The sequence below is a fragment of the Chiloscyllium plagiosum genome, unplaced genomic scaffold (assembly GCF_037043375.1).
Source record: "Chiloscyllium plagiosum isolate Xiang-an unplaced genomic scaffold, Cpla_swu_hap1 HiC_scaffold_27, whole genome shotgun sequence".
NCBI lineage: Eukaryota > Metazoa > Chordata > Chondrichthyes > Orectolobiformes > Hemiscylliidae > Chiloscyllium > Chiloscyllium plagiosum.
In genome coordinates, this window is record NW_028270165.1 from 60,557,948 (window position 1) to 60,581,414 (window position 23,467).

At 46.0% G+C, this 23,467-nt stretch overlaps 1 long non-coding RNA gene across 1 annotated transcript; it reads left to right on the plus strand.

Annotated features, from left to right (window-relative positions):
* The first annotated feature begins 1,528 nt into the window (after positions 1-1,528).
* On the plus strand, positions 1,529-14,297 carry LOC148144364 (uncharacterized). Its single transcript, XR_015751447.1, has 4 exons — positions 1,529-1,691; positions 2,878-3,050; positions 12,592-13,519; positions 13,604-14,297. It is a non-coding gene; the product is annotated as an uncharacterized LOC148144364 (long non-coding RNA).
* The last annotated feature ends 9,170 nt before the right edge of the window (positions 14,298-23,467 follow it).

Consider the following 23,467-nt stretch of genomic DNA (forward strand, 5'->3'; position numbering starts at 1 on the left):
TTCATTAACATGTATATCCCAGAACTACTTTTAAGTCACATTCTCCCGATGACTTAAGATTTTATAAAATTAGGTGACCTCTCAGCTCAGACAATGCAAGAAAGGTGTGAGGTTCAAGTCTGTCTGTATCCCAGTCTTGAGTACATATGTTCTATTACCAAAGTAGGAATTTATAAAATATTACATAGATTGACTGCCTGCAGATTGTGTTTTGCTCAAATAGCACAATGTATCTGCAAATGCAAATCCACTGCATAGGTTTGTGTGTGTGTGCGCGCATGAGAGAGACAGTGTGTGTGTTTGCATGTGCATGCTTGATAAAGTGTGTCGATGCAATGGAGTAGAAGCCTGTGAGAAGGTGTGTGCATGGATTTGAGTGTGGGAGGTGTATGTGTGAGAGAGGGTCTGCGTGACTGGGTGTGTATGTGTGCGTGTGGGAGTGAGAGACAGTGTTAAGTGTAGTGAAGGTCCCGGTTGAGACCGTCCTCATGGGTTCCAAACCTGGCTATCTGCCTCTGCTTGGCCAGTAGAAACAATTAATCAGTTACTGGGTGGCATGCTGGCTCAGTGGTTAGCAGTGCTGCCTCGCAGCACCAGGGATCCGGGTTCGATTCCCAACTTGGGCAACTGTCTATGTGGAGTTGGCACATTCTCCCCATGTCTGCATGGGTTTCCTCCGGGTGCTCCAGTTTCCTCTCACAATCCAAAATATATGCAGGTCAGGTGAATTGGCCATGCTAAATTCCACAGTGTTAGGTGCATTAGTCAGGGGTAAATATAGGGAGGGGAATGGGTCTGGGTGGGTTACTCTTTGGAGGGTCAGTGTGGACATTTTGGGCCAAACGGCCTGTTTCCATACTGTAGGGAATCAAATCTAATCTACACGCTCACACATTGGAGAGGGCAGGGTGAGACTTGTCTTTCACTTTGCAGAAGGTGGGAGGTTCTGGATGCTGTGATTCAGGGTAAACACACGCTGGAAGACCTTTGGCTCAGAGAGATGGAGTTGGAAGCCAGGCTGCAGACATGTCACGGGGAAGGTTAACCGGACACTTTATTCCAGGAGATGGTCATTCCCTTCTGGACAGAGCCTTCTGATTAGGTCATTGGACAGGGTCAGAAGGGTGAGAGTGTGAATCACAGAGGTAAAGGGGATCTGAGATTGGGCAGCGGGGAGGAGCTACCTGGCTGAGTGGTGGGAGGGGGGGGGGGCGTTGGGAGTAAGGGGCAGAATATTGACAGGTGATTGTCGTCTTTCTCTGCAGTTAGCAGCAGGAGGCCAGATGGCATCAGTGTCTGTCTGGCACCAGGTTCAGGAACTGACGTGCTCAGGACAGGAGAAGTGGGAATGGGAGGCTGCAGTGGGTGTGGTCCACAAATCTCAGGAGGGCAGAGCTTCTGCTGAGGGCGCATGAGAAGTCAGAAGCTATGAAAACAAAGCAGAACATCAAAGCTCTGGGTGGCATGGTGGCTCAGTGGTTAGTACTACTGCCTCACAGTGCTGGGTTTGATTCCAGCCTCAGGCGACTTTGGTACATTGTCCCCCTTGTGTCTGCGTGGGTTTCCTCCAGGTGCTCCAGTTTCCTCCCACAGTCCAAAGATCTGCAGTTTAGGGTGGATCATCTGTGCTGAAGTGTCCAGGGATATGCATTTTCGGGTGCGTAAGCCATGGGGAACTGCAGGGTTGTATGGTAAGTGGGTTGGTCTGGTGGGATGCTGTTTGGAAGGTCAGTGTGAGGTGAATGGGCTGAATGGCCTGCAGGGATTATGTGATTCTACTGCTTTAGCCATTTGTATATTGAAAAATGATTACTATGGTCCTGGGAAAGGTGGGATTTGTAGTGTCACTGTCCTCTGTCCATTCTCTTTCTGTCCCCCTGTCCATTTTCTCTCTCTTGACACCCACCCTCAGCTCCTCCCCCCCCCAACTATTCTCTTTCCCCACCACCTATTATTTCTCATGCCTCCATCCCTCTTTGTTCGCTGTATCAAGCCCTTCTAAGGAGAGAGAGACAGATGGTGATAACTCTACCTGGGAGATGGGGGTGCACAAGAAATGGCTGATCTTTAACATTGAGAATAGCTACTCAGAAACAACATTACGGCATGTTCAATTCTATTTTTAAAAAAGCTGCAGGCATCTTTCTGAAACTTGCGTAGAAAAATGTGCAGTCTGGTCACAGTTGAGGACAGGCTGTAAGGGGTGAGTTGCCCATTCTAATATTGTCAAATTGGTTCTGATTATGAAGAAATAGAGTCATGGAGCATGGAATGAAACAGTTTGGTTTATGCCGACCAGATATCCTAAATTAATCTACTCCTATTTGCCAACACTTGGCCCAAACCCCTTTAAACTTTCCTATTCGTACACCCATCCAGATGCCTTTTAAAAGTTGTAATTGTACCAGCCTCCATTCCCGCTGCTCATTCAATACATTTACCATCCTCTGTGTGAAACAAGTTACCCCTTAGGTCCCTTTTAAATCTTTCCCCGATCACCCAAAACTAATGTCCTCTAGTTCTGGCATTTCTTGAGGCAAATTAAATGTCTCACGTTTTTTCTCATCCTTTGGTCCCTTAACCTATGCCCTCCAGTTTGCGACTCCCCTAACCGAGGGAAAAGATATACAAAATATATACAAAAGATATACAATGTCGAGCCACAGGGGGGAAAAAATTGTGGTTCAACTTTTTTTTCCTCTGATTGGCATTTGGACACTTCAAATCTGTCAGTAACGTAAGCATCTCTGAAGAGCATAATGCACCTGCCCCTCGGTGTCAGCAAGCACTGCGCATGTCCGCTGGTGTCAGCAAAAGACTGTGCATGCTCCTGGTTGTACACAAACGACTCATGACCTACTTTTGATGTACCAATAGGGAACTCGGGAGGACCGGAAGTTGTCTTGTCCTCCTGCCAATCAGAACACCGCTATTGTCTGAATGCGGAAGTTGGATAATGAGCTTCTGAAGCCCCTGCTGCTGCTCCTGTCTCTCTGAATGAAGATTGAGCTTTACCCCAAACTGCAACTTTCTTCCTCTGTCCAACAACTGTGAGTACAGCACTCTCTTTTCTCGACATCTGTTCCACTTTTTTTTAATTCTGGCGTTCAATTGTTGACTTGCAACAACTGAAAGGAAAGGGAGTGAATTCAGGGAGGGGACAGAGTGTAGAAATATTGGTCGAGAGTGTGGTGCTGGAAAAGCATAGCAGGTCAGGCAGCGTCCGAGGAGCAAGATAATCTACGTTTCGGGCAAAAGTCCTTCATCAGGAATTTTCCTGTTCCTCAGATGCTGCCTGACCTGCGTGCTTTTCCAGCACCACACTCTCGACTCTAATCTCCGGCATCTGCAGTACTCACTTTTTTGTCTAGAAATGTTGGTCTAGATCTGTGTCTCACTTGGCAAACACATGGCAAATGCATTACCACAATGTGATAATATAGCCTTTGCTGTGAGAAAGCAGAAAGGAGGTGCATTGTTTTAATGTGACATGTTGGGATATGGAGAAAGTGAGAAGTGCAAATGCTGGAGATCAGAGTTGACAAGTGTGGCCCTGGAAAAGAACAGCGGGTCAGACAACATCCGAGGACCAGGAGAGTTGACGTTTTGGACACGAGCTGTTCATCAGGAATGTTATGTGGATGTACAAAGAGGTTTCAATGTCTTTCTACACCAGTCAATACCCGTTGTCAGACAGGTGCACTAAGCAGTCAGCAGGGCAAGTCGTGTATTAGCAAGAGGAATTGAGTTCAGAAGTGGGGTGGGGCCTTCCTGCGGTTAGGGAGTCATTGAATATATTCAAGGCTGAGTTCATCTGATTTTTGAACAACAATGAAGTGGATGGTTATGAGGGAACAGGAAAAAAATGGTTTTAAGAACAGTTACAGAATCGTACAGCACACATTTTCCAGTGCGAGCAGCAGCGAAGGTAAGACCGTTTGGTTTTAAAAGTGCTTACCGGTAGCGGGCAGCGGTGTTTTTTTTTTCTCTTTCACTCTCTCTTCACAGAAAGAGCGGGAGCACCAGGGGGAAGTGACGACGACCAGAGGGGCAGCCGAGACCCGGAAGCAGTTAGTGTCAGCTTACCTGGGTAGGTTTTTTCCCCCTTTAAAAGCGCGGAGAGGAAGTGCTGAATTTTGCTTGTTGTATTCTTTAGACCCAGTTTTTTTAAAAATAAAAGTTAGCTTTAGAGGGATGGCAGTGAAGGCAGTGCAATGTTCCTCCTGCAACATGTATGAGGTGAGGGATGCCATCGACGTCCCTGCCGATTACACTTGCAGGAAGTGCACCCATCTCCAGCTCCTCCAAGACCGTGTTAGGGAACTGGAGCTGTAGTTGGATGAACTTCGGATCATTCGGGAGGCAGAGGGGGTCATAGATCAGAGTTATAGGGAGGTAGTAACTCCAAAGATGGCAGATAGATGGGTGACAGTGAGGGGGACTTGGAGGAAGCAGCCAGTGCAGGGACCCCCTGCGGCCGTTCCCCTCAAGAACAAGTATACCGTTTTGGATACTTGTGGGGGGGATGACTTACCAGGGGTAAGTAACGGGGCTCAGGTCTCTGGCACGGAGCCTGTCCCCGTTACTCAGAAGGGAAGGGTGAAGAAGAGCAGAGCAGTAGTAATTGGGGACTCGATAGTTAGGGGCACAGATAGGCGGTTTTGTGGGAACGAGAGAGACTCACGTTTGGTATGTTGCCTCCCAGGTGCAAGGGTACGTGATGTCTCTGATCGTGTTTTCCGGGTCCGGGAGGGGGAGCAGCCCGAAGTCGTGGTCCATATTGGCACCAACGACATAGTTAGGAGGAGTGCCGAGGATGTTAGACAGGCTTTCAGGGAGCTAGGTTGGAAGCTCAGAGTTAGAACGAACAGAGTTGTTGTCTCTGGTTTGTTACCCGTGCCACGTGATAGAGATTCGAGGAATAGGGAAAGAGAACACTTAAATGCGTGGCTACAGGGATGGTGCAGGAGGGAGGGATTCCGGTTTTTTGATAACTGGGGTTCTTTCTGGGGACGGTGGGACCTCTATAAACAGGATGGTCTACACCTGAACCTGAGGGGCACCAGTATCCTTGGGGGGAGGTTTGCTAGTGCTCTTGGGGGGGGGGTTTAAACTAACTCTGCAGGGGCATGGGAACCCAGATTGTAGCTTCAGGGTGCAGGGCCTGGAGTGTAGGGAGGTTAGGAACATGGCATCAATTTCCAAGGAGGGTGTCTGTAAACAGGAAAGTGGCTTGAAGTGTGTATACTTCAATGCAAGAAGTATACGAAATAAGGTAGGTGAACTTGCAGCGTGGGTTGGTACCTGGGACTTCGATGTTGTGGCTATTACGGAGACATGGCTAGAACAGGGACAGGATTGGCTGTTGCAGGTTCCAGGATTTAAATGTTTTAGTAGGGTCAGAGGTGGGGGTAAAAGAGGGGGAGGTGTGGCATTGCTTGTCAAAGATAGTATTACAGTGGTGGAAAGGACGATGGATGAGGACTTGCCATCTGAGGTAGTTTGGGCTGAGGTTAGGAATAGGAAAGGTGAGGTCACCCTGTTAGGAGTCTTTTACAGGCCTCCTAATAGTCCTAGAATCATTGAAGAAAGGATAGGGAAGGTGATTCAGGAGATGAGTGACAGTAACAGGGTGGTTGTTATGGGGGACTTTAACTTTCCTGATATTGATTGGGAAAGCTATAGCTCAAGTTCGTTAGATGGGTCAGTGTTTGTTCAATGTGTGCAGGAGAGTTTCCTGACACAATATGTAGACAGGCCAACAAGAGGTGAGGCCATACTGGATTTCGTTACCCAGAACCAGGCCAGGTTTTAGAATTAGAGGTAGGTGAGCACTTTGGGGATAGTGACCATAATTCGGTGATTTTTACACTCGTGATGGAGAGGGATAAGTGTGTACTACAGGGCAAGAGTTATAGCTGGGGTCAGGGAAATTATGATGCGGTGAGGCATGACTTAGGATGTGTGGCTTGGAAAAGTAGACTCCAAGGCAAGAGTGTAAATGATATGTGGAGCTTGTTCAAGGAGCAACTATTGAGTGTCCTTGATAATTATGTACCTGTCAGGCAGGGAGGAAAGGGTCGTGCGAGGGAGCCGTGGTTTAATAAGGAATTGGAATCCCTTGTTAAATGGAAGAGGGCGGCCTATCTCAAGATGAGACGTGAAGGTTCAATTGGGGTGATTGAGAGTTATAGGGTAGCCAGGAAGGACCTGAAGAGAGAGCAAAGAGCAGCAAGGAGGGGACATGAAAGGTCCTTAGTCGGTAGGATTAGGGAAAACCCTAAGGCTTTCTATAGGTATGTTAGGAATAAAAGAATGACTAGGGTAGGAATAGGTCCAGTCAAGGATAGTAGTGGGAAGTTGCGTGTGGAGGCGGAAGAGATTGGGGAGACACTGAATGAATACTTTTCTTCAGTATTTACTCAGGAACAGGGCATTGTCGTCGATGTGAATACTGAGTCACAAATAAGTAGAATGGATGGCTTTGAGGTATGTAGAGAAGAGGTGTTGGAAATCCTGGAAAAGGTGAAAATAGATAAGTCCCCTGGGCCTGATGGCATTTATCCTAGGATTCTCTGGGAAGCAAGGGAGGAGATTGCAGAGCCATTGGCCTTGATTTTTATGTCCTCTTTGTCTACTGGAGTAGTGCCAGAAGACTGGAGGATAGCAAATGTGGTTCCCTTGTTCAAAAAGGGGAGTAGGGATAACCCTAGTAAGTATAGGCCGGTGAGTCTCACTTCTGTTGTGGGCAAAGTCTTAGAGAGAATTGTAAGGGATAGGATTTATGCACATCTGGATAGGAATAATGTGATCAAGGATAGTCAGCATGGTTTTGTGAAGGGCAGGTCGTGCCTCACAAACCTTATTGAATTCTTTGAAAAGGTGACGAAGGAGGTTGATGAGGGGAAAGCGGTAGATGTGGTATATATGGATTTTAGTAAGGCGTTTGATAAGGTTCCCCATGGTAGGCTACTGCAGAAAATACAGAGATATGGCATTGAGGGTGAGTTGGAGGTTTGGATTAGGAATTGGCTGGATGGAAGAAGACAGAGGGTAGTAGTTGATGGCAAAGTTTCTTCATGGAGTGCCGTCACTAGCGGTGTTCCGCAAGGATCTGTTTTGGGACCATTTCTGTTTGTCATTTTTATAAATGACCTGGAAGAGGGGTTAGAAGGTTGGGTGAGCAAGTTTGCGGATGATACGAAAGTCGGTGGAGTTGTTGACAGTGAGGAAGGATGTGGCAGGTTACAGCAGGATATAGAGAAGCTGCAGAGCAGGGCAGAAAGGTGGCAAATGGAATTCAATGTAGCTAAGTGTGAGGTGATTCACTTTGGGAAGAATAACAAAAAGATGGGGTACTGGGCTAATGGTCGGATACTTGGTAGTGTGGATGAGCAGAGGGATCTTGGTGTCCATGTACACAGATCTCTGAAAGTTGCCACCCAGGTAAATAGTGCAGTGAGGAAGGCATATGGCGTACTGGCTTTTATTGGTAGAGGAATTGAGTTCCGGAGTCCTGAGGTCATGATGCAGTTGTATAAGACTCTGGTGCGGCCGCATCTGGAATATTGTGTGCAGTTTTGGTCGCCATACTATAGGAAGGATGTGGAGGCACTGGAACGGGTGCAGAGGAGGTTTACCAGGATGTTGCCTGGTATGGAAGGAAGATCGTATGAGGAAAGACTGAGACACTTGGGGCTGTTTTCATTAGAGAAAAGAAGGTTTAGGGGTGACTTGATTGAGGTGTACAAGATGATTAGGGGGTTAGATAGGGTTGACAGTGTGAACCTTTTCCCGCGTATGGAGTCGGGTATTACAAGGGGGCATAGCTTTAAATTAAGGGGGGGTAGATATAGGACTGAAGTTAGGGGTAGGTTCTTCACTCAGCGAGTCGTAAGTTCATGGAATGCCCTGCCAGTAGCAGTGGTGGACTCTCCCTCTTTATGGGCATTTAAGCGGGCATTGGATAGGTATATGGAGGATAGTGGGTTAGTATAGGTTAGGTGGGCTTGGATCGGTGCAACATCGAGGGCCAAAGGGCCTGTACTGCGCTGTATTCTTCTATGTTCTATGAAACAGATACTTGATTTCATGCTGACTATATCCATAAACTAAACTAGTCCTACCTTGTTTGGCCTATATATTTCTGAACCTTTCCTATTCATAAGAGCAGAAATTAAGCCATTCAGCCCACTGGGTCTGCCCACACCATTCAATCGCGACTGATAAGTGTCTCAGCCCCATTCTCCTGTTATCTCCCTGTAACCCTCGATCCCCTTGATACTCAAGAGCTGTTTCTGTCTCAGTGTTAAATATCCTCAGTTACCTGGCCTCCACAGCCTTCTGTGGCAATGAATTCCATCAGTTCACCACTCTCTGGCTAAAGAAATTTCTCCTAATCTCAGTTCTGAAAGGTCTTCCCTTTACTCTAAGGCTGTGCCCTCGGCTGCTAGTCTCTCCTTCCAATGGAAACATCTTCCCAACATCAACTCGTCCAGGCCATTGAGTATTCTGTTTGTTTCAGTTAGATTCCCCTGAGTGTGACCCTGTTAATCAGCATGAACCAGACCCTTCAGGATGAGGTACAGCAGGGATTAGGTTCAGCAAAGTCAGAATGGAGGGAGTGTGTGTGGGATGGAGATTTTGAACTTCCAGGGAATAAGAATTACAGAGAGTTTGCTATAAATTAGAATTGATTGGATGGGGCAATGGGCCAGGGAGTGGCAGATGGAGATTAATTTAGGGAAATGTGATGTTTGCATTTTGGTAAGGCAATCCAGGCAGGACAGTTAAGAGAGTGTTTCAGAACAAAGAGACCTTGGAGTGCAGGTTCATTGTTCCTTGAAAGTGCAGTCTCAGGTAGCCAGAATAGTGAAGAAGGAATTTTGTATGCTTTCCTTTATTAGTCAGAGCATTGAGTATCGGAGTTGGGAGGTCATGTTGTGGCTGTACAGGACATTGGTTAGGCCACTTTTAAAATACTGCATTCAGTTCTGGTCTCCCTGCTACAGGAAGGATGGTGTGAAACTTTGAAAGGGGTCAGAAAAGACTTGAAAGGCTGTTGTCAGAGTTGGAGGGTTTGATCTACAGAGAGAGGCTGAATCGGTCAGGGATATTTTCCTGGAGCATTGGATGTTCAGGGGTGACCGTATAAATATGTATAAGGAGCATGGATAGGGTGAATGCAAAACTAGAGAGCAAATGTTTGAGGGGAGAGGGGAATGATTTAAAAGGGACATGAAGGGCAACTTGTTTCACGCAGAAGATGGTGCATGTATTGAATGAGCTGTCATAGGAAGGGGTGGAGCCTGATACAATTACAGCATTTAAAAGGCATCTGGATGGGTACAAGAATAGGAAGAGGGACATGGGCCAAATGCTGGTAAATGGGACGAGATTAAGTTAGGATATCTGGGCGGCACATATGAGTTGGACTGAAGGGTCTGTTTCTGTGCTGTATGACTCTCTGGGTCTTTGGTGAAACCAGAAGTGTCATTGTGAAGACTGGACTTTCAGAGCAGCCTTCAAAGATGTTTTGTCCTTACTGGGAGTAGAAGAAGTTACAATGAAATCTTTCATTTGAGACGGCAACTGAGTGAGTGAGTACATCTGAGATTTTGTGGAAAGTGGGATTTCATTGCACTGTGGGGATGAAACCCTACCCTATCCAGTCATTTCTGCTGGTAGGTGAGACCAGACCTCAAGATTAGTTGGAGTAGATTTAGGATAGAGATGAGGAAGAACTGCTTTTCCCAGAGAATCGTGAATCTATGTAATTCTCTGCCCAGGGAAGCAGTAGAGGCAGCTTAATTGAGTATATTCAGGACACAGATGGGTTTTTGCATGGTAAAGGTATTAAGGGTAGTTGCAACAATGCAGGGAGGAGAAGCTGAGACAATGGAGAGATCAGTCATGATCTAAATGAATGGCGAAGCAGGCTCGACGGGCCAAATGACCTACTCCTGCTTCTATTACTATGAAACTCTAACCCTGCATTTCCCATGGCTAACCCACCTAACCTGCACATCTCTGGATACTATGGACAATTTAGCATGGCCAATCCAAATCCAGGCCAGTGAGCAATACAGTGATGTGAAAAATGAACATCCGAGAACGACAGAAAGACATGGAGAGTAAATGTCCCAGCAATCAAAACTGGATTCTAAAGATCACTAAAACTGAAACTAAAAATGTGTGCTGCATTGCAGCAAAAGCGAATGAATTGACTGCACACGTTGAAGGGAACTCCTTCAATTAAAATATGAGACTCCTTACAGAGATATGGCTCCAGGATGACAAGGATTGGATCCTCAATATTGAGGAGGTGATAAAGGTAGAGGGTGCACAGGTAATCAAAGCACTGATCACAGGGTAATCTGGTGTCAGCTCAGATTTCAGGTCCTGATTTCTCACCCCTCCTGGATTTCTGCTGATGCTTTGGACCCCTTTTTTTTTTACACCTTCTGGAACAATAAGTCAATCCAAACCCACAATCTCCCAGCCTGTTAACCATCCAAACACCGAGTGTAGTCATAGCAGGGAATAAAACAAGAAATGTGAACCAAAATTAGAAATAAGTAGGTGCTTTTGCTTAATATTGTTCAATAGGACGTAAACCAGAAATACTATTCTCCCAGGATTCCTACAGTGCCTTGTTTGAGGAATTCTCTCACCCTTACATCGAACTATTAGTACCCACTATGATTTACAACAATATTTATACCAACAGGAAAAAAAGTATCTGTTGTCAAATTGACATACAGATATACAGCATGGAAACAGACTTTTTCTCTCTCTCATGCACACACATGCACAAGTCCATGGGGGTGAATTTGTGTTTGCAGAATGATATTTGCATATGCATTCTATTTTCCTCAAAAAATGCACAATCTGCAGGCAGTTAATACATGTAATAGTTTGTAAATTCCACATTGGAAATAGAACCAGTCTGACACTACACTGGGATACAGACAGATTCTGACCTCACACCTTTAATGCATTGTTTGAGCTGAGGTGTCTCCTTTTGTTATAAAGTTATCCTGAGAAGGTGCCTTACAGAAAGTTCTGGGTTACGTATTAATGGTATCTGCAATCCATTGTAAAAGATGAAAGACTTAATGATCCAGGTTTGTTCAATATATCATTTCAATGCCAGGACACTGTAATGCTTTTCCAGAAATTCTGTGTCTTATGATCTTACACTCCACAACCACCTGACGAAGGAGCAGCGCTCCAAATGCTAGTGCTTCCAAATAAACCCATTGGACGATAACCTGGTGTTGTGCGATTTTTAACTTTGTCCAGGTAAGGTTTGATTGGTCAGGTCAAATTACACATAGTCCCCAGGGATGTGCAGGTTAGGGTGGATTGGCGATGCTAAATTACCCACAGTGCCCAGGGATGTGCAGGTTAGATGTATTAGTCAAGGGGTAAATGTAGAGCAATAGGAATAGGGGAATAGGTGTGGTGAGGTTGCCATTCGGAGGTTGGTGTAGACTTGTTAGAACAGTGAGGGTTCTGTGAAGAGAAGGGATTTTTGTTAACTGTTCAGAAAGAGGGGGGAGGGTGGAAGCGGTGGGTGGAGTGCGGGGGGAAGTAATTTGTTCACTTGTAGCAACTGGAATGAACCCAGGGAGGGAGCAGACTCTGTAAACTCAGATATGTGTCTTAATTACCCGGGTAAGGAGGGTTGGAAGGATTGGGTGCTGCTGTTTTCCCTAGTGCATCAGAGTGTGAGGAGTAACCTGATAGACTTTTTTAAACTCATGAGGGGCATGGATTGGGTAAATAGACGAGGTCTTTTCCTTGGGATGGGGAGTCCAGAACTCGAGGGTAATAGATTTAAGGTGAGGGCAAGGGGAGGGAGACTGCAAAGAGACCTAAGGGGCAACATTTTCACGCAGAGGATGGTGCATGTATGGAATGAGCTGCCAAAGGAAGTGGTGAAGGCTGGTACAATGACAACATTTAAAAGTCATCAGCATGAGTGTATGAAAAGGAAGGGTTCAAAGGGATATGGGCAAAGCGCTGGCAAATGGGACAAGATTAATTTTGGATATCTGGTTGGGCACAGAAGAATTTGACTGAAGTGTCTGTTTCTGTGCTCTACATCTCGATGACTGTGGCTTTCCACAAACGTTTGTCATGTCTATGTTCAGTTTCTCTCTGGTGGCGGTGTCAATGCCTTGATGGCTCATTTTGCTTACCCCCCGACTTCCTGGGAATGTTAACCATTTTGTGTCTGGTTGTTCTTCAAGAACCTGCATTGCAGGTTCACCCTGAACTGACATTTTTTTGCTTCCCAAAATCAGACCTGCTCACTCTCAGCAATATCCCAATGTTGTGAAAGATATTAAATTTCAGATGGAGTTATCCAAAACTCAGAGAGATGTCAGTCTTGACGTTTTTGCTTTTCTGCCCCGATAAGATCCTGAATCAACACCTTTAGGAGAATGAGTTAGAGCGGAGGGCGGGGGGGTGAGAGAGTGGGATAGTGCTTTCAATTTTGTGGAGTAACAACACAAACAAATTGCTTGTTCTGAATTTTTATTCTGGACTGACAGTAATGAATTTTGTAATCTCTTTTGACAGAGTATTTGAAGATCTGAAGACGGAAGTTTCAAAATCAACAGATGAAGGACTTATGCCCAAAATGCCGACCCTCCTGCTCCTCAGGTGATGCCTGACTTGCTGTGCTTTTCCAGTGCCGCACTTTTCGACACTTGACTCTCCAGCGTCTGCAGTCCTCACTTTGACGTCAATGTCTGACAGTCACTCAATCCATCGGGACCACAACCATTTTTGACTGATTCTGTGAGAAGGAGCAAAACGTTTTGGTTCCTGTTTCAGTCCGTTATCGGCATCAGTGGGACTGGATGAGAGACCCTACTGTTGGAGTGCACTGAGTGTGGAGCCTGAAACAGTTATAAGGCCTGGGAAGAGGAATTCACGGAGGGGAGGAGCTCTACACGTGTTGTGTGCGGCTGAAGTTTTGGCCATGGAGAAACCAGAGGAATCCCGCCCCGTGGAGAGACCGTGGAAGTGTGACGACTGTGGGAAAGGCTTCCGTTTCCCATCTGCTCTGGCGATTCATCGTCGCAGTCACACCGGGGAAAGGCCATTCCCCTGCACAGAGTGCAGGAAGGCCTTCAGCAATTCCTCCGACCTAGTGAGGCACCGGCGGGTCCACACCAGGGAGAGGCCCTTCAGCTGCCCCGAGTGTGGGAAGGCCTTCAGCAATTGCTCTGACCTGTTGAGGCACCAGCGGGTCCACACGGGGGAGCGGCCCTTCAGGTGCTCCGCATGCGGGAAGGGCTTTACCCAGACCTCCACCCTGTTGGCACACCGTCAGGTCCACACTGGGGAGAGGCTGTTCCTCTGCACCGAGTGCGGGAAGGGCTTCAGCAATTCCTTCGCCCTGCTGACCCACCAGCGGGTCCACACAGGGGAGAGGCCATTCCCCTGCACAGAGTGCAGGAAGGCCTTCAACAGTTCCTCCGACAGGCTGAAGCACCAGCGGGTCCACACGGGAGAGAGGCCCTTCAGCTGCCCAGAGTGCGAGAAGGGCTTTACCCAGGCCTCTGACCTGCTGAGGCACCAGCAGGTCCACACAGGGGAGAGGCCGTTCACCTGCTCTCAGTGCGGGAAGAGCTTTAGCCGCTCCTCCCACCTGCGGAGGCACCAGAGAGTTCACATGCCATCGCAGGGAGTTTAAAGCAGTGACGGCTGAGTGCCTTTATCGCCTGGACTATCAACCCAGTTCCGGGAGCTGCCAAGGCTGATGGCGGAATTGGAATTCGGTTAGATTCTGAACTCCAGATTTCTAACAATGAAACAATTGTCAGGGAGGGGAGGGGGAACCCCCATCTGATTTACTCACAACCTTTTAAGGGAAGGAAACTGCTAATGTGGGAACGGATTCACTCACTTGTCCCAGTGCATCCTTTACCCGAGCTGGCTTACACGTGACTCCAGACCCACAGCAGTCTGGATGACTATTCTGCACTCCTTTCTCCCTCCCCACCCCAACTCCAGCCGATGAGGGGGGAGAAACTTACTTGGAGACAAGGTATGGGTTTAAATTGGTGCATGAGGCAATACTTCTAATTTATGGCTATACCAAGGATCCAATTACAAAAGGACAACTCTGTGCTGACAAATAGTAAAGAAAGTGGGGGTGAGGGGGGAGAGAAGTGTGTGTGCTTTGAGCTTGAGCTGTTTTTTTTAAAAAAGATACTTTTTCTAGACCTTTTTGCTGGGGGGATCTGAAGCTGTAACAAAGTTGGGTCGCAATAAAGGTTACCTGAACTTACTGCCGGGCTCAGACTCTCATTGAAAGCTTTGAGCTCCAAGAGGTTTTTGTTTTAAAGCTGCTCATTTCTTTCAGCCTCCTGCGCTAAGTTTCCAATGTCATGTATCAGATGGAGCAGTGAATGAGTAGCTAGTATCATTAAAAATTGTAAAGTTTTTAGGAATGCACGTACTGCGTTGTTTTATCAGCATTGTAAAGTTTCCTGGTGGAAGTATGGACTGTGATCACTAGAAACGTTGTGGAGGTGTCACTGTTGGACTGATGTGCACAAAGGTAAAATTTCACAACACCAGGTTATAGTCCAACAGGTTTATTTGGAAGCACTAGCTTTCAGAGCGCTGCAGTGGAGCAGGATCAGAAGACACAGATTTTATAGCAAAAGATCACAGTTTCATGCAACTGATAGGATATATTGAACAAACCTTGATTGCTGTTAAGTCTTCCATCTTTTCGAATGGGTTGCAGGTTTCTGTTCATTTAATATGTAAATCCCAGAACTACTATTAATTCATGTTCTCAAGATGACTTAAGGTTTTATAAAAATAGGTGACATCTCAGCTCAGACAATGCATGAAGGGTGTGAGGTTCAGTCTGTCTGTATCCCAATCTTGAATCAGACTGGTTCTATTTCCAAAGTATGAGTTGATAAAATATTACATGGATTGATTGCCTTCATTAACTGCCTGCCGATTTTTCCACAAAAAGCACACGTTGAATCTATCTGCAAATATAATACTGCAAACGCAAATTCGTCCCATGGACTTGTATGTGCGTGCATGAGAGAGTAGTGTGAGTGTGTGTTTTTGCATGTGTGTATGATGGAGTATGAGCCTGTGAGAGGGTGTGTGCATTGGTGGATTTGTGTGTGTCTGAGAGAGACCGTGAGTGAGAGAGAGTGTAGAGTGTAGTGGGGTCACCCAAGGTTATCCTCTTGGGTTCTGAACTTGGCCATCAACCTCTGCTCAGTCACTGGAAACAGTTAAGCAGTGACACAACACCCATCGGAGAGGATAGAGTGGCACTTGTCTCACAGAAGGTGGGAGGCTCTGTATGCTATCATCCAGGGTAAACACACGCTGGAGAACTTTCGGCTCAGATTCAGCTGGACGCCAGGCTGCAGACACGGTGGTGGTGGTGGGTGGGGGGATCTTAACCGGACACTTTATTCTGGGAGACGGTCATTGCCCTCCGGACAGCCTTCTGATTGGGTCAGGGATTGTCTCCGTTCTCTGCAGTTGCCAGCAGGAGGCCAGATGATATTGGTGTCTGCCTGGTGCCAGGATTCAGGAACCGATAAGAAGAGGGAGAGAGAATGGATGGTGATGATTCTACCTGGGAAATGGCTTATTTTTAAAATTAAGAATAGCTAAAATGATATATTCAGAAACATTATTAAAGCATGTTTAATTTTATAAAAAACCTGCAGACATCTTTAGAAACTCGCATTGAAATATGTGCAGTTAGGCCACAGCTGAGGACAGGCTGTAATGGGTGAATGGCCTATTCCTAGTCTTGTGAAATTGGCTCAGACTATGTCGAAATAGAATTGTAGAGCACAGAAACAAAGCCTTTGGTTCTGACCGAACAGATATCCCAAATTAACCTTGTCTCATTTGCCAGCACTTTGCCCATATCCCTGTAAACCTTCCTGTTCATGTCCCCATCCAGATACCTTTTAAATGTTGTAATTGTACCACTTCCTCTGGCAGCTCATTCAATTTACACACCACTCTGTGTGAAACAAGCTGCCCCATAGGACACTTTTAAGTTTTCCCCCCTCGCCCTAAAACTAATGTTTTCTACTTCTGGACCTCCCCACCCCAGGGGAAATACCTTGTCTATTTACATTATCTATGCCCTTCATGATTTTATAAACCTCTATAAGGTTACCCCCTCAGCCTCCAATACTACAGGGAAAACAGTCCCAGCCTTTTCAGCCTCTCCCTGTAGCTCCAAACCTAACAACATCCTTATAAGTCGTTTCTCAACCCTTTCAAGTTTCACAACATTCTTCCCACTGAGTGATCCAATAGGCTGTGAGCAATCTATTTTTGTTGGGGTGTAAGGGAGGGTATTTCTTAAGGACAATTAACTTTCACACTGTTTTTCTTTCTAATCCGAAGTCCCTCAAATTTTCCCCACTTACCCTAAACCTATGCCCTCTCGTTTAGGACCCCCAACCCCGGGGAAGAGATATACAAAAGTTGAGCAGCCAAACAAATGCAAAAGGACTAAGAAGTCGAGCCACAGATGGGGAAAAGAAAGTGGCTCCAGCCTTTTTTTCTCCTATTGGCATTTGGACACTTCAAATCTGTCAGTAATACCACCTCCCAGGGTCTCCAGCGTCTCTGTGGCAGCAAGCACTGCGCATGCTCCTCGGAGTCAGCAAGAAAACTGCGCCAGCTGCTCAGTGTCCGCGCACACGGCTCGCGCCCTTCTTTTGATGGACCAATAGGAAGCACTGGAGGACCGGAAGGAGACTGGTCCTCCTGCCAATCAGAGCGCCCCTATTGTCTGAATGCGGAAGTTGGAACATGAGCTTCGGAAGTTGCTGTTGTTGCACCTCTCTCTCTGAATAAAGATTGAACTTCACCCTCGATTGCAACCTCCTTCCTCTGTCCAACATCTGAGTACGGCACTCTCTTTTCCGTTTCTTTTCTAAATTCTGAGCTTCAATTGTTGACTTGCAGCAACTGAAAGGAAATGGGGTAAATCGGGGGTTGGGGGAACAGAGTCTGCACACGTTGGTCCAGGTCTGTGTCTCCATTGGCAAACGCGTTACCACAATGTGATGATTTTGCCTTTGCTGTGGAAGAAAATGCAGAAAAAAAGGTAATTTGTTTAAATGGTTATATATTGGATGTGGAAAAAGTGGGGGCTACACATGCTGGAGATTAGAGTTGAAAAGTGTGGTGCTGGAAAAGCACACCAGGTCAGGCAGCATCCGAGGAGCAGGAGTGTTGGTGATATGGACACGAGCCCTTCACCAGGAATGATGTGTGGATGTACAATGGGGTCTCGGCAACTTTCCACACCAGTCACTGCCAGTTGTCAGACAAGTGTAGCAAGCAATCAGCAAGGCGAGTGGTACATTAGCAAGAATTCAGAAGTTGGGATTGCTTTTTGTGATCAGGCAGTCATTGAATATATTCAAGCCTGCGTTCATCTGATTTCTGAACAACAAAGAAGTGGATGGTGATGGGGGAAGGCAAAAATAATGGTTTTAAGACCAGTACAGAACAGTTACAGAGTCATACAGCACAGAAAGAGACACTTCAGTCCAGCTAGTCCATGCTGGCTGTATTCATAAACTAAACTAGTCCCACGTAGTTTGGCTCATATCCCTTTGAACCTTTCCTACTCATGTACTTATCCAAATGTCTTTTAAATGCTATTACTGTACCTATATCCACCACTTCCTCAGGACATTGATTCCACACACAAACCACTCTCTTTCAAAAAAAGGTGTTCCTCATATCTTTTTTTAAATCTTTCTCCTCTCTCCTTAAAAGTTTGCTCCCTAATCTTGAAACCCCCACCAGAAGGCAACAGCACCAGCCACTCACCTCATTGACACCCCTCTTGGTTTTATAAATTTCATAGGTAACCTCTCAACTTCCTGTCCCTCAGTGGAAAAATGTCCCAGCCTATCCACCTAGATGTAGGCATATTCATATCCAGTTATGATCTGTTCAGTGCTGCTGCATGCTCAAAAGACCAAATGGCCGACTCCTGCTCCCAATTCTCTCTCACTCTGCGTCCAAGACAGCAAGAGACCATAAGACACAGGAGCAGAAAGTAGGCTATTCAGCCCATCAGGTCTGCTCATACCACACAATTGTGGCTGATATGTTTCTCAACCCCATTCTCCCACTTCCTCCCCATAACCCTTGATACTCAAGAACTTATCTATCTCAGTCTTAAATATCCCCAGTGACTTGGCCTCCACAGCCTCATGTGGCAGTGAATTCCATAGATTCACCACTCTCAGGCTGAAAAGTTTCTCCTTATCTCCCTTCGAAAAGGTCTTCCCTTTTCTAGTCTCTTTCAGGTCCTGGTCTCGCCCACCAATGGAAACATCTTCCCAACGCCCACTTTGTTTAGGCCTTTCAATGTTCTGTATGTTTCAATTGTATCTCCCCGAGTGAGAGTGTGGGCCTGTTATGGACTAAGCCAGACCACTCAAAACATTCTTAAGCAGGCAGCCCCAGACCTTAACTTTGCAATTTGATTTGGTAAGTGTACAGTGAAAATTATCTGGAGTAAGTTAGCTCAGTTGACTACTAGATTTTAAAACAGACTAAAATTTATTCTCAAAACTACACAATGAAACACAAAGATCAGAATAAAGAACCCATACAACACTCAGCCTATCCAACGAGACTCAGTTATGCTGTTCTGAATATACACAACAGTCCCAATAAGCCAACTCCCTTTGAAAACCAGTATAAATGGAACACATGCTTATAGGTTGAAATTGAGAGAGAGAGAGTTTCCACACAGCTCCCTGTTGAACTTGCAGCCAGTTCAAGACTGAACTAAAACTGCTCAGCTCACTCCCCTTTCTTTATACAAGTCACTTCTAAAACATGACCAATTTGGCCTGAAGTCACATCTGTTTACATATAAACAAAAGGCCTCTCAAAATTCTTTTCATCTCTGTTCAAACCAGACTGAATGGAACCCGGCCTGTTTATTACCTCTCTGAAAAAAGTCATGGACAGAGTCTCCTTGAGCCAGGGAAAAGCTTTTATTCAAAAACGGAACTACCTTTGTGACACCTGTTAATCAGCATGAACCAAACCCTTCAAGATGAGGTGCAGCAGGAATTAGCTGGAAATGTGTTGCTGGAAAAGCGCAGCAGGTCAGGCAGCATCTAGGGAACAGGAGAATCGACGTTTCGGGCATTAGCCCTTCTTCAGGAATGACATTTCCAGCAACACATTTCCAGCTCTGATCTCCAGCATCTGCAGACCTCACTTTCTCCTGCAGCAGGAATTAGGTTCAACAAAGTGAGAATGGAGGGAGATTGCGTTGGATGGAGATTTTCAGCTTCCAGGGAATAAGAGAGGAAAAAGAGTTTGCTGTGAATTAGAATTGATCGGATGGGCCAATGGGCTGAGGACTGGCAGATGGAGTTTAATTTAGAGAAATGTGAGGTATTGCGTTTTGATCAAGCAATCCAGGTAGGACTGGCACAGTGAAGGGGAGTGTTGCAAAACAAAAAGAGACCTTGGAGTGCAGGTTCATAGTTCCTTGAAAGTGAGTCTTAGGAGGTCATGGAGTGGCTGTACAGGACATTGGTTTAGGCCACTTTTAGAATACTGTGTTCAGTTCTGGTCTCCCTGCTACAGGAAAGATGTTGTGAAACCTTGAAAAGGTTCAGAAAGGTTTTTCAAGGCTGTTACCAGAGTTGGAGTGTTTAAGACACAGGAAGAGGTTAAATAGGCCAGGAACATTTTCTGTGGAGCACTGGAGGTTGAGGGGTGACCTTATAGATGTTTATAAGGGGCAGGATAGGATGAGTACCCAGGGTAGGGGAGTCCAAAACTAGACGGCATATGTTTGAGGTGAGAGGGAATGATTTAAAAGGGACCAGAGGAGCAACGTTTTCACAGAGGATGATGGAGTCTGATACAATTACTACAAAATTTCAAAGGCATCTGGATGGGGATATAAAGTGGAAGAGTTTAGGGGGATATGGACCAAATGCTGGCAAATGATTTAGATTAATTTAGGATTTCTTGTTGGCACAGATGAGTTGGGTTGAAGGGTCTGTTTCTGTGCTTATGACTCTCATCATCTTCAGTGAAAGCAGATGTGTGGTTGTGAAGACTGGACTTTCAGAGCAGCTTTCAAAGATGTTTTGCCTTGACTGGGAACAGAAGAAGTTGCAATTAAATCTTTTATTTGTGAGACAGCAACTGAATGAGTGAATACATCTTGGAAAGTGAGAATTCATTGAACTGTGGGGATGAAGCCCTACCCTATCCAGTCATTTCTGCTGGTAGATGAGACTCGGACTCAATAGGGGGAATAGATTTAGGACAGAGATGAGGAGGAACTGCTTTACCTGGAGAGTAGTGAATCTATGGAATTTTCTGCCAAGGAATCAGGAGAGGCAGCTTCATTCAGTATATTCAAGACACAGTTGGATGGGTTTTTGCAATGGTAGGGGAATTAAGGGTAGTTGGGACAATGGAGGTAGGAGTAGCTGAGACGATGGATAGGTCAGTCATGAGCTTAATGAATGGCAGAGGAGGCTCGATGAGCCAATGGCCTACTCCTGCTTCTATTACTATGAAACTATAACCCTGCATTTCTCATGGCTAACCCACCGAACCTGCACATCCCTGGACACTTTGGAAAATTTAGCATGGCCAATCCAAATCAAGGCCAGTGAGCAATGTAGTGACCTGGAGAATTAACATCAGAGAATGACAGAAAGGGGCAAGGAGAGTAAATATACCAGCAATCAAAACTGGATTCTAAAGATCACAAAAATGGAAACTAAAAACGGTGTGTCAGAATGTGTGCTGCATTGTAACAAAAGCGAATGAATTGACTGCACACATTGAAGAGAATAATTATGATCTGTGACTCCTAATGGAGACATGGCTTCAGAATGACAAGGATTGGATTCTGAATATTGAGGGGGTACTCAAATGGAAAGTAAGATAATGGGAGAGGTGCTAATGAAAGCACTGATCACAGGGTAATCTGGTGTCAGTTCGGATTTCAGGTCCTGGTTTCTCTGTCTTCTGTTGATTTTTCCTGTTCCAACAGAGTAAAATGTGGGTCTGCTCTCAGCTCTGCTGGGTTTCTGCTGAAGCTTTGACCCCATCCGCCCCACCCCCACCCCTTTTCACCTTCTGGAACAATAAAACATTCAGTCAATTGAGACCCAACCCACAACCTCCCAATCTCTCAAACCAATCAGACACAAGAGTGTAGTCATAGTATGGAATCAAACAAGAAAAATGAAACAAAGTTAAAAATATATAGGTGCTTGTGCTTAATTAGATTAGATTCCTATAGTATGGAAACAAGCCCTTCCACCCAAAAAGTCCACACTGATCCTCCAAAGAGGAACCAACCCATTCCTCTACATTTACCCTTACCTAATGCACCTAACATTATGGGCATAGTGGGCGGTACGGTGGCACAGTGGTTAGCACTGCTGCCTGACAGCGCCAGAGACCCGGGTTCAATTCCCGCCTCAGGGAGTTGCACATTCTCCTCGTGTCTGTGTGGGATTCTTCTGGGTGCTCCAGTTTTCTCCCACAGTCCAAAAATGTTCAGGTCAGGTGAATTGGCTATGCTAAATTGCCCGTAGTGTTAGGTGAAGGGGTAAATGTAGGGGAATGGGTCTGGATGGATCGCGCTTTGGCGGAGGACTTGTTGGGCTGAAGGGCCTGTTTCCACACTGTAAATAATCTATTCTAAATTTAGCATAACCAATTCACCTGACCTGCGCAACTTTGGACTGTGGGAGGAAACAGGAGCACTCGGTGGAAACCCACTCAGACCCAGGGAGAATGTGCAAACTCCACACAGAATCAAACCCAGGTCCCTAGTGCTGTGAGGTAGCAGTACTAACCACTGAGCCACCATGCTGCCCCCAAATGTTTGTTCATTGGGAAGTAAACCAGAAATAGAGCTTTCCCAGGATTCTTATTCCTCAAGTGCACTACTTGAGGAATACTCTCTCCCTTACATCTAACTATTAGTACCCAGCTATGATTTACAACAATATTTACACTAACGTAAATAAAGCATCTGTTATCATATAGACAGAGATATACAGCACGGAAAGAGACTTTTTTCTCCCTCATGCATGCATGCACACACGTAACTGACAGGAAGTTCTAGGATTTACATATTATTGATACCTGCAACCCATTCTAAACGATGAAAGACTTAACCCAGGTCTGTTCAATATGTAATTTCAATGGCAGGACGCTGTAATGTTTTTCCATGAATTCTGTGCCTTATGATCTTATTCTCCACAACCACCTGATGAAGGAGCAGCGCTGTTAACACCAGTCCTTCCAAATCAACCTGTTGGGTGTTTGATTTTTAACTTTATCCAGGTTAGGTTGGATTGGCCAAGCTAAATTACCTGTCGTGCTCAGGGATGTGCACGTTAGGTGCATTGGTCATAGGGGGATGGGTGTAGGTGGGTTACCCTTCGGAGGGTCGGTATGGACTCCTTGGGCCGAGTGGCCTGCTTCCACACTCTGGGAATTCTCTGAAAGGGATTACCCAATTGCAAACTGCAGGGCTGCGCAGGCGCAGTGCGCGGGGCTGTTGTCGGCCTTTCCCCGCCCCCTCGCTTCATCTGTGACGTCATAACGCGGAAGTGGCCCTGTCCGTTTCAGAGTGAAACTCCCTCCCTCTGGGCAACCCCTTCATCCTGGGAGGGAGTGGGGGTAAAATCTGTTCACTTGGAGCAACTGTTCACTTGGAGGGGACAGACTCTGGAAACTCAGGAATGTGTCTTAATTACCCGGGTGAGGAGGGATGGGATGGGGCTGTTTTCCCTCCCGCGCCAGAGACTTAGGGGTGACCTTATAGACTTCTAGAAAAGCATGAGGGGCATGAATAGGGTAAATATACAAGGGTTTTTCCTTGGGATGGGGGAGTGTAGAACCAGAAGGTAATAGGTTTAAGGTGGGGGGAAGATGTAAAAGGGACCTAAGGGGCAACGTTTTCATGCAGAATGTGATGTGTGTAAGGAATGAGCTGCCAGAGGAAATGGTGGATGCTGGCATCTGGATGGGTGTTTGAGTAGGAAGGGTTCAGAGGGATATGGGCCAAGTACTGACAAATGGGACTAGATTGATTTTGGGTATCAGGTTGGCACAGAAGAGATTGACCGAAGGGTCTGTTTCTGTCCTGTGTATCTCTATGACTCTGGCTTTCTACTAACGTATGTACAGTTTCTCTCTGGTGTCGGTGTTAATGCTTTGATGTCTCCTTTCCCCCCACTTCCCAGGGGCGTTAATGTGAGAACCAAGAGAGAGTGAGATGGTGCTTTCAATTTTGTGGAATAACTAAAGAAAAGAACGTTCCCCCGAAAGTAGAAATGCTTGTTCTGAATTTCTACCCTGGACTGACACTGATGACTTTTGTAATCTCTTTTTACAGAGTATT